Consider the following 10054-nt stretch of genomic DNA (forward strand, 5'->3'; position numbering starts at 1 on the left):
TCTGCCCATGTCATCACAGTACCGCGGAAGCGGTGGGTTTTGAATTTTTCTCGCGGTACTATGATGTCATAAACCGATCGGTCTGCGCAGTCGAATACACATTTAAAGTCCTCTCTCTCTCTCTCTCTCTCTCTCTCTCTCTCTCTCTCTCTGCGTCGTGTAGTAAAGCTCAGCGTCATTCTCACTCGTACAAGCCTCATTCCGCATGTATGCGCTCATAATTTCTAAAAAAGTATGCAAACAATGCTAGCACAAAGACAAAAGCCGATGATTTGACACACCTCACACTGTACTTTCGATAACAGATATGTAAAAAATACACACCTCACTGTACTTTCGATAGCAACCTATGAAAATCCATTCATCCAGAATTAATCGCAGAGTACGCCCAATATAGCCAACAAGGAAATGTGCAGTATTTATGTGAAACGGGGAAAACAGTAGCGTGCACAGACTAGTCACAATAAATACGGTACAATGTTTTCCACTCAATAAAGAGACTCATTTCATGATGTTGTTCATCACCTTAGAGACTTTAAGGAAGAATTTACTTACCGTAATGCTATGCACAGATGTCCAGATAAGGACAGATACAATTGTATGTAAGTTCAAGCACCACCTGTACCAGTAGCAAGACAAGACTGAAATTGTGTTTAATTGTGTTTGTTAGTTTTTTTTAACATTACATATTATTTTATGCTTTTATATGTCAAATTTTGTTACTGTGATTGACTGGTCACAAGTAGGCTATTCACCTTATTCCGCCACGCCCCTTTTTAATTCTTCGCTCTTCCGCATTTTGTCAACCGCCTTCCGCTGCTAATATGGCACAGTGCATTCGGTGGTTAGTTTGGTGGTTAAAAGATTGTTTGTAGTTCACTATAACTTTAGCGAAATGACAAATATCGCTACTGCTGTAAATGTTTTAAATTAGGAGGACGGTTAAAACTTCATATGACGCTCGGATAGTCTTATATTGTCCCATCAATCGTCTCGTGGTTAGACGATATGAAGCGGCCGCGGCAAGTAACCTGGCATATTTAATTACCTCGTCCTGTCAGGAGTTGATGGAGCAGCATTGAAAATTATTAAAAGTATGTCTACCAATATTTACACAGTGATTTAGTCTTTTTTAAAGCAAATGTGCACCTTAGCCAGTCCAATAACTATTTCGTTTTTATGTGGTAATGTATGATAGAATTCATTTGCAAACTTGTCAACACTTATTCCTTCAAATCAGGAGACTTAAATCCTTTTAAGTGGAATCTACAAAGCTCACATATGATTTAAGAAATTCCCTACAGATACTATCTGATCACATTGTAAAGGTTTATATAACTGTATGACAAGTAACATCTGGTCACATTGTGGAGGTTTAATATAAATGCACAACATCATATCACATTGTAGGGGTTTAATATAACTGCATGGCAGGTAACACCTGATCACATTGTAAAGGTTTAATAAATGCACAACAGCTCACATTGTAAATGTTTAATATCACTGCATGACATCTAATCACATATGAAGGTTTAATGTAACTTTACAACAGGTAAAATCAGGTCACACTGTAAAGGTTTATAAAGATAACTAGACTAAGAAACAGCTAACTTTTCAGCAAGACCACCCTGCAATAAATTAAGACACAGCTTTATCAGAGTCATCAGGAGCTGATCCCAAGTGTTTATCTGGAAGCTGTTGGTGTATGTACTGGTAAAGTGCTTGGTGACTGTGTAATTGATGCAATATCAACCCTCTGTAAAGCTGACAAAGATGGTTGTTTCTCAGTAGAGATATGTGTGCCAGCTTAACACATTGAAGCGGTTTCTTCGACAGGGTTTACAGGACTAGGCCTCAATTATATTAGGACATTTTAGTTTTTACAAACAAACCTTACAAAAAAACAAGACTGGTGCGCATCTTGTGACAAAACAATGGCACTCATATATGTTGAGGTATGTCAGTACAAGGTGTTTTTACATTTTTGTAGCTCAAATATGCATTTTAGCCTGGTACCAGCATAAGCCCTGTCTGAGAAACCGCACCATTGTTTTCCCATATCAGATGTAGGTTGCTTCAGGTTGAGTTGTGATTTTAAAGTGTAGTTGTGGTCAGAGACGGATGGATCCTCCCATTGTGTTTCTGCATCACAGTTTAGGAACATGTTGATTGTATCATCCTCACAGTTGTTCACTGCATCACTACACATCAATGCATCTGTGAAAACAATATAACCATAAACATTTTTATGTTAGTATTTAAAGTAAAGTTGCATCATGAGAATTAATATATAAATGGCACCCATACTTAAACAGAACAGTGTGTAAGAGAGAGATGCATTAAAAAGAGACAGTAACATTATACACACAACCTTTAGCTTCAGTGTTAAATAATACGTTGTTTAATAGGTCATTATCAATATCTGAATGAGAAATGAACTTACATTCTAGCATCTGAAATCTCAGTAACTTGTAGGAATCACGTGGGCTACTGTAATAATGTAATGTACTATAATATCTCGTTGTACTATCGTAAATATATAAATATTGGTGGACAATTAAAACCATTCAAAATAGTTGCATTTTATAAACTAACGTTACTGATCTTAAGTGTATTTGTAGAACGGACTTCACAAATCTAACTTTAGACGAACGAGCACATAGTTAGCTAAGATAGCTTACCTGAAACTGGACACCTTTTCAACACCCGGCGTGGTTTAAAGTTACCGGACCATCGTAGTCGAACTATTGCCTGGGATAAGGGTGTTCCTCAGTCGGCTTCCCGTCCGTTAAAATTGGTAAGAAACAAACATAAAGGAGCTTGAATGAACTTTTTAAGCTTAACGCGTCGCCTTCAGTCACTGCCTCAGCTGCTCTTCTTCTATGCGGCCGGAAGTACGTTGACAAACTGAGCGCTATGGCGCCGCCCTTGTTGTCGTGAAAAATAAGGTGAATATGGAAGGAATAAGATGTAGGCTATTAAAAGTAAAAGTGTTTAAAGTATTTTTTTCTAACATTATTATTATTTTTTTTTACAGTAATTGGTAATATTTTGTGAGTATCATATATAGGCCTACAAATAATTAAATTAATTTATTGCCTCAGCCCTTAAATGTTATTGTCTTAAATAAAAAAGTGCTATAATAAATAATTGTTTTTTATTATTATTAATTATTTCATATACATTAAGTCTTTGACGTGGTTGCTAAAGCAAGTGCGAACATTGTGCTAAATAATACAAAATGAATGTAGTTGAATAAATCAGAGCACTAGATGTCACTGCAGCTCAAGAAAAGCAGACAAAGAGTTTTCTCCTTTTAGTTTAACTTTGTTTATAACATGAGACCAAATCTATTTAAAGTGTTCAAGCAATAAATAATTCATATTTACTACGTGTCTAAACTATGTAACATTATATACTCACATTTTTTAAGCCACAACTAATAGTATGCTAATAAACCTCTTTAATATGGATAATTTGCTCAAATGTCAAAAATACACAGCTTTTCATTTACTGTGCATTCAAGCCATACATTTTATCAGCATGTCTATTCGTTGGGAATCAAACCCATGACCTTTGAGGTCCTAACGCAATGCTCAGTTGAGGTACAGCCTCATATCATTAAGACGTCTCTTTCCATTTAATGTGGTAAATGTGGAAGTGCATTAAGATAACCAAATTCCCAAAAGCGAACGAGAAGTTCTTGCATGTATATCTGCCAAAGTGGTTGGGTAAAGTGACAGAAAAATATAGATATTTGTGATAATATCTGTACCATTACATAAAAAATGTAAGTAAAAAATAAATTAAAATACAGCACCTGTTTTACCATCACAACCCTGCAATGTGAATGTCACCAACTGGTGTACTGACTTACTATATTGGCAGCCGCAAGAGTCAGCCCTTAAACTGTGAATAGCACCTCATTCATCATGCTCCGTAAAGAACCCAGGGGAACACGTGCATCACAACCACATGCGTAAAAATAGACGCTGCAGATTTACAAAACCTCTCAAACACCTTCATATTCATATCCAGTTATATTGATTTGGAGCAGAATTGATTGGATGTTTCTTAAGTGGCATGAGAGCAATTCAGGCCGCTCATGTCTCATACCCATCCAATGTGCTTTTAGCTTGAGTCTCTTAATTGTGCCATATGGTGTTTGAAACCAAACCCAGGCTTTAGTGGATACTTCTTTGTCTAGACTATCAGCGAAGACACATTTCAAATGCATCCACCTGCCATAAGGTTTGCCTGTATCAAACTATAGCTGAACCCTTCACCACAATGATGGTAAATTACAAAAGTATCACCATGGTTACAGAATGATTGACACATGTGTACATGTTCGTGTCTGGAGCTGCATGGCTGAAATAAAATGCAGTAGTAATTTAATTTACTGCCTATTGTATTGTCAACAGGACTGTTATTAACCCAGCTTTTTAGTTCTTAGACACTCACGGTGTCATCTGACTCATTTGTTAGAGCAAATCTTAGACAAAGATTAATATTTATGCACAGCACAGTGTATCACATTAATAGAAAACTCTTGATACAGAGAGGTCATATTTGAAAGGTATTGACCCCATCTATAAAGCACTCCAACAGGTCACCACAATTCACCTTTGGAGCAGGAAAAATGGCATGTTAGGGATCCGATTTAGGAAGTAATGTGGACACGTGTAACCCTAGATCCCCGCTGCTCTTTCAAATGATAGTGAGGAGCCAATAAAAGCTTTATCTATTTTCTTCACTTATTTCTTCAAGGGCAAAGCTTGTGTGTCTCTGTGGCTGTGAGGGTCTGATTAAATTAGAAACTATAAATGTGTTTGTATACCCGATCGATATACGCATTCTACCCAATGCCAGGAAAAAGGTTTGTTATTTTGTGGAGTCCTGCTTTGAGGACTTAAAACCACATACACTGATAGCATGCTTCATGTAATGCAAACCTGCACGAGTAAATAGAGCAGTTTATTGTATTGATTTCAATTTGGGTGTGTTATTTTGCAAAGTTGTCTAAAGCAAATGCTTAACTTTATTAGATTTGTTTATATGAGTTTAGATGTGTTGAAAGTGCAGACAGTGTTGGGGGGCTTGAATAGAAATCTTCCATGGGATTTACCATAATAACTGATGTGTACATCTTCAATTAGCAAGACTGGAAAGCTTTGGATACATCTGTATTATGACAGTCATTTTTAAAAGTCAGCGTTGGATTTCTTTGAAGTTATCCAAAATTTCCACGCTCATGCGAAATGAAGCTGTAAGTGTGTGACCGGGGAACACCTGGGAAACATTTGCCCAGTGAAGTCTAATGCAAGCCAGCTGCGTGGACACGCCAGTCACTCTTAGGATGATCCGCTGCATGATTTGACTCTCACCAGAGGGGAGAAAATCAGAGCAAAATGTAATTTTCTCATCCTGGATTTCAATAAAATACTCGACTGGAGCCACAAACTGCATTATAATCCTGCTCTGGTTTCAGTTTGGAGTGATAGATTGTGCGTGGTGTACTCTTCCAGTATTGCTTGTGATTAATCTTTACAGTTTGATACTATACTGTTAATGTTTAAGTGGTTTTACAGGATTAAATGTCCCACCTATGGATCTTAGTCATGGATGATATTGGTATTCGGTTGCTTGCTTAATCAATTGTTAATGATGCAACACTTAAAATACTTAAAAAAATCCAGATGGCATGATCTTATGTGACAAGTTTGCGTAGAAATCTACATTAATGGCAGACAGCATTATTTTTTTTGTGAAATTACTAAATATGACACCTTTAAAATATATTAAAAGTTAAAAGTGCAGTTAAATTGAAATATTTAAGCATTTAAATGTACTTTTACTTGAAAGTAAACACATTCATAGTATGAATTCAAAGTCATAAATTCAATTTCCAGGGACCTAACAAATTGATAAAATCTATACCTTAATTGTAAGTCATTTTGGATAAAAGCAATTGCCAAATGCATAAACACACTGCATTTTTCAAAAATATATGGGTCATTCTACAAAAAAGGTAGAAATGCTTGTCCCTTGCTTTTGCAGACCCATTAATCATTTACATTTGACCCAATAATCCCATAATGATATATATTTAATAAATATAGACTGTCCTTAACATGATGAGAGAGTTTATTTATGTATTTTCTTTTTTTCCCTTTTTTAAACTTTTTTTTAAATGTCTGGTCCTGAAAATTGCCCTGTCCCTTTTATCATACATGGAAGTTGATGTGTACTTATTATTTAAAACCATGTTTTTTATAAAACAAATCTAATTTACACTTACCTTTAACCCTGTATAAATTTACAACAACACTGACATGGTAAAAAATACACTATTAATATGAATAATATCAAATAAATATTTGTCCCCCAAAATTATGTCATTGGTGTTACGCTATCCAAAGCACTTTTATTTTGAAACAATGCATCAGCTCTTTGAAGTTTGTCATTAGTCAAGAGGTCAGTGGAAGAAGTGCAGTGGAGAAGGCAAAAGGTTTGTGAGATGTCTTACCTTATTTGTCTAAAATATCATGATATATCTAAGAATTTTGAGATAAGATTTTTTGGATGTCATTAGTGTTACTCTTTTTTATAGCTGGGAGTGTTAAGATCTTTACATAAAAATACATTATACTGAGTAAGTATGTGATTGTTACATCTCTAATGAAATGGCACATGGCTAATGGCAGCCATTTTGTTAAAATGTTGTTTTTTTCTGTAAATTGTCATTGGTGTTACCGTCATTGGTGTTACTGTACCGTCTTCTCTAATGAGTACTTCCTAAGCACTATTCCAACTGACCAACATAAAAGCATACAAACAAAACAAGATGGAAAAATGTTTAAGTTTATAAGTTTTATCATATTCATTATCTATTATTATTCTCATTTTGTCAGGTATTGAAGATACAACATCATGGATTCTTTATTAAAATGTATTAAAAATTAAACATAGATTAAGCTCCTTGTTTTGCGGATTCATAGATTTGACAAGTTAATTAATGCTATTATAGAAGTTTTGGGTGTTTTGAAAGAAGTTCATTTAAGCAGATTTCCATCTCCCGAATTCCACCTTTTTTGTAGAATGACCCATATATTACAAGGCTTTAAAACCTCCATCAAGCCAAGAATCTTCAGAAAGTAACCACAATTTACTGTAAATCCCAAATGTGACATATTAGGTGCCAAGTAAGCGTATGTTGATTTGTGGCAAGTAAATTTGGTTATGAGGGCAAGCCTTAGGTGAATGGTTATATCAAATTAGACTGATGATTCACATAGGGACATGTCTAAAATAAGATATGAACTTATCCAAAACAAATAATCCTCTGTGACCTAATTAGAACATATGAGAAAACATAATCACATACAGAGATAAATAATCTTTGAGCCAAGAAAAATTTTATGCATCTTATTTCAAGAGTGTGCCAGCAGGTTCAGGAAATCTCTTGGAAAGCCAAGAGTATTAGAGTCCAGGCCCCGACCGGATGCCTTAAAGCCTAGGGTTCAAGCCTTATCCACTTCTTCCTCTCCTGGAGGAAATTCAAATAAATAAATACATGATTTTATTTATTCATTCATCACTTTTGTTTGCTATTACCGAGACTGTACACATATTTTTATATTTAGCCTACATGAAAATCCCCACTCTATTCAATTCTATCCCATAAGCTATGCATCATCCATGTGCCCTAAGCTTTCATGACAGCATACCATCCCTCAGGGATGTTTTATTCAGGTCTCAGTGAAGGTAATCCCCAGACCCTAAGACAACAAGTAGTCCTTTTACACTGTCCCATTGAGAAACACCCTACCCGCCCCAGCCTCTCCCTTTTTCTTCACCATCAGCAGGCCAGCTGTCAGTGTAAACTGAGCCGGGCGGACCTTAGCGAACAACTCAGCCTCTGCCCAGCTGCCACCCTGGGATCTTATCAGCCCCAGGACTGCGCAGAATAAGCAATCTTGACCTGATTGGATCACTTCAGAATGACCTAAATTGTATCAATAATATAGTGGCGGAAACAAACATCGACTCAGAACTGTATGTTTGTATTCACACAAACACACTGGAGAAGGAGTTCAACACATAGACTGGGTACACTGTCAGACAAAATTGTCCCAAGTTTTCACTTGGTCCTAATGTACCATTTAGGTATACATTTGGTACCAGTATGTACCTTTGAAGTATTAATATGCACTCTTTGGTATCAGTATGTACTTTTGAAGTATTAATACACACTCTTTGGTACCATTATGTTCCTATGAGGTATTTATATGAATTAAGAAGAATTATTTGGGTCATATTAGCCACAAATTTTATAGCTCTATAGTCTATAGTTTCTTAACGTATGCCCATGTAATGTGGGCGCCGCCATCTTTGAGCTTTCCTGTTTATGACTTCAGGTGAGCGACTAAAGCTAGGTTATTGCGAAGGACACAAGTGTGCTGTTTTGGCTGGCTGTTTAATGTTTGTTATGAGGAAGACCAACATAATTTGTGCAGTTAGGGGTTGCCATAATAGCTAATACAAATGCAGTAAACCTCTACAAAACCCCATGCACAAGAGCAAAAATCCATCCAGTAAAACCTTTACTAGAAGCTGCCAGTAAACAATAAATACAGTAATTGTTCATAAACAACTAATATTATTCTGATAAAAATATGCTAATTTATTTATTCTGCTACTATATATTATTACAAAAATGCGATTACAGTACAGAATATATACAACATAATCTGCTTAGTTAATGTTTATAATAGTTCGTAATGTGTTTGCGGGTACATTTGTTATTTTTTAAATGAAAAAGCAATACTTTAAATAGTTATTAATTTCATAAGCTCATGTCTCGATCTAGTGCGTAAGAAGCGATGTAATACTATTTTCATAAAACAAAAACAATACTCAATACATGTAGTAGTTTAATATGTTTATTATGGTTTGTTCAAATAACTTACAATGTGTTGAATGAGAAAGATACTGCTGACTGTGTCGGATGCGTGAAGCTCGAAGTGTCGCCATAAACAAGACCATAAAAAAATTTATCGTTTAAAAAAACCTCACACCAGAGGGACAGTTGTGACATTTTAAACCATCCCCTGAAAAAAAAACGAAGTCTTGGTAAATTCCATGTACAAACACTTGACCATTGTAAAGATACTGGTATGTCTGTGTGGTTTTATATTTGCGCATTGAAGACCCGTCACCTCCGATCAACAACACGTAATGATTGAATATATCTTCATATATCAAGCCACTTCTTAATTTCAACCTCACACTGGTTCATAGGTGGCAGGTGTGGTAAATATTAACTGTTTAAATCATGTTTTATGCGTGCTCCCACTACACTGTTTTCTACAGGCTGGCTATTGAACTGGAAGTCTCGGACCGGAAAGGAAATACGTCACATCACTTACTTCCGCGTTTGAGAAAAAGGTGGATTGGTAAAAAGAGTACACACAACCCTGCTGAAAAAACCAGCATACCAGCAAGACCAGCATATGTTGTGTTTTGGTGCTGGTTTGCTAGTGAACACCAGCTAAACCAGCATCAGCACCAGCTAATCCAGCAGCAAACCAGCATTAGCACCAGCCAAACCAGCATTAGCACCAGAATCCCATGCTGGTCATACCAGCAAGACCAGCATATGTTGTGTTTTGGTGCTGGTATGCTGGTGACCACCAGCAAAACCAGCATCAAACCAGCATAGATCAGCATAATTCCCATGCAGGTCCATGCTGGTTTGACGCTGTTTTTTTCAGCAGGGAAGCACTGCAAAGATACATATTAGTACCTCAAAGGTACATATTGGTACCAAATATATACATATCTGTACACATAAATGACACATATTAGGACCTTTTTAAAGGGGACTGCCCCAGTGACAGCTTGGGACCATTTATTTTTGACAGTGGGTGCACTGTAAAAAATACTTTGCTGCCTTAAATTTTTTTCATTTACAAGTCATTTCAACTTATTATTATTAATGTTGACTAGAGAGGAGTTGTTATAACTACAGGTGAGTTGTTATACTTATAAA

The 10054-nt window shown here is 36.0% G+C and overlaps 1 long non-coding RNA gene across 1 annotated transcript; it reads right to left on the minus strand.

The window, feature by feature from the left end:
* Positions 1–1479: 1479 nt before the first annotated feature.
* On the minus strand, positions 1480–2953 carry LOC141350561 (uncharacterized). The gene is made up of 2 exons (XR_012358629.1): positions 2682–2953; positions 1480–2217 (listed from the first exon to the last, which is right to left on the minus strand). It is a non-coding gene; the product is annotated as an uncharacterized lncRNA (long non-coding RNA).
* Positions 2954–10054: the final 7101 nt, after the last annotated feature.

Source organism: Misgurnus anguillicaudatus, chromosome 18 (genome assembly GCF_027580225.2).
Source record: "Misgurnus anguillicaudatus chromosome 18, ASM2758022v2, whole genome shotgun sequence".
In the NCBI taxonomy this organism is placed as follows: Eukaryota; Metazoa; Chordata; class Actinopteri; order Cypriniformes; family Cobitidae; genus Misgurnus; species Misgurnus anguillicaudatus.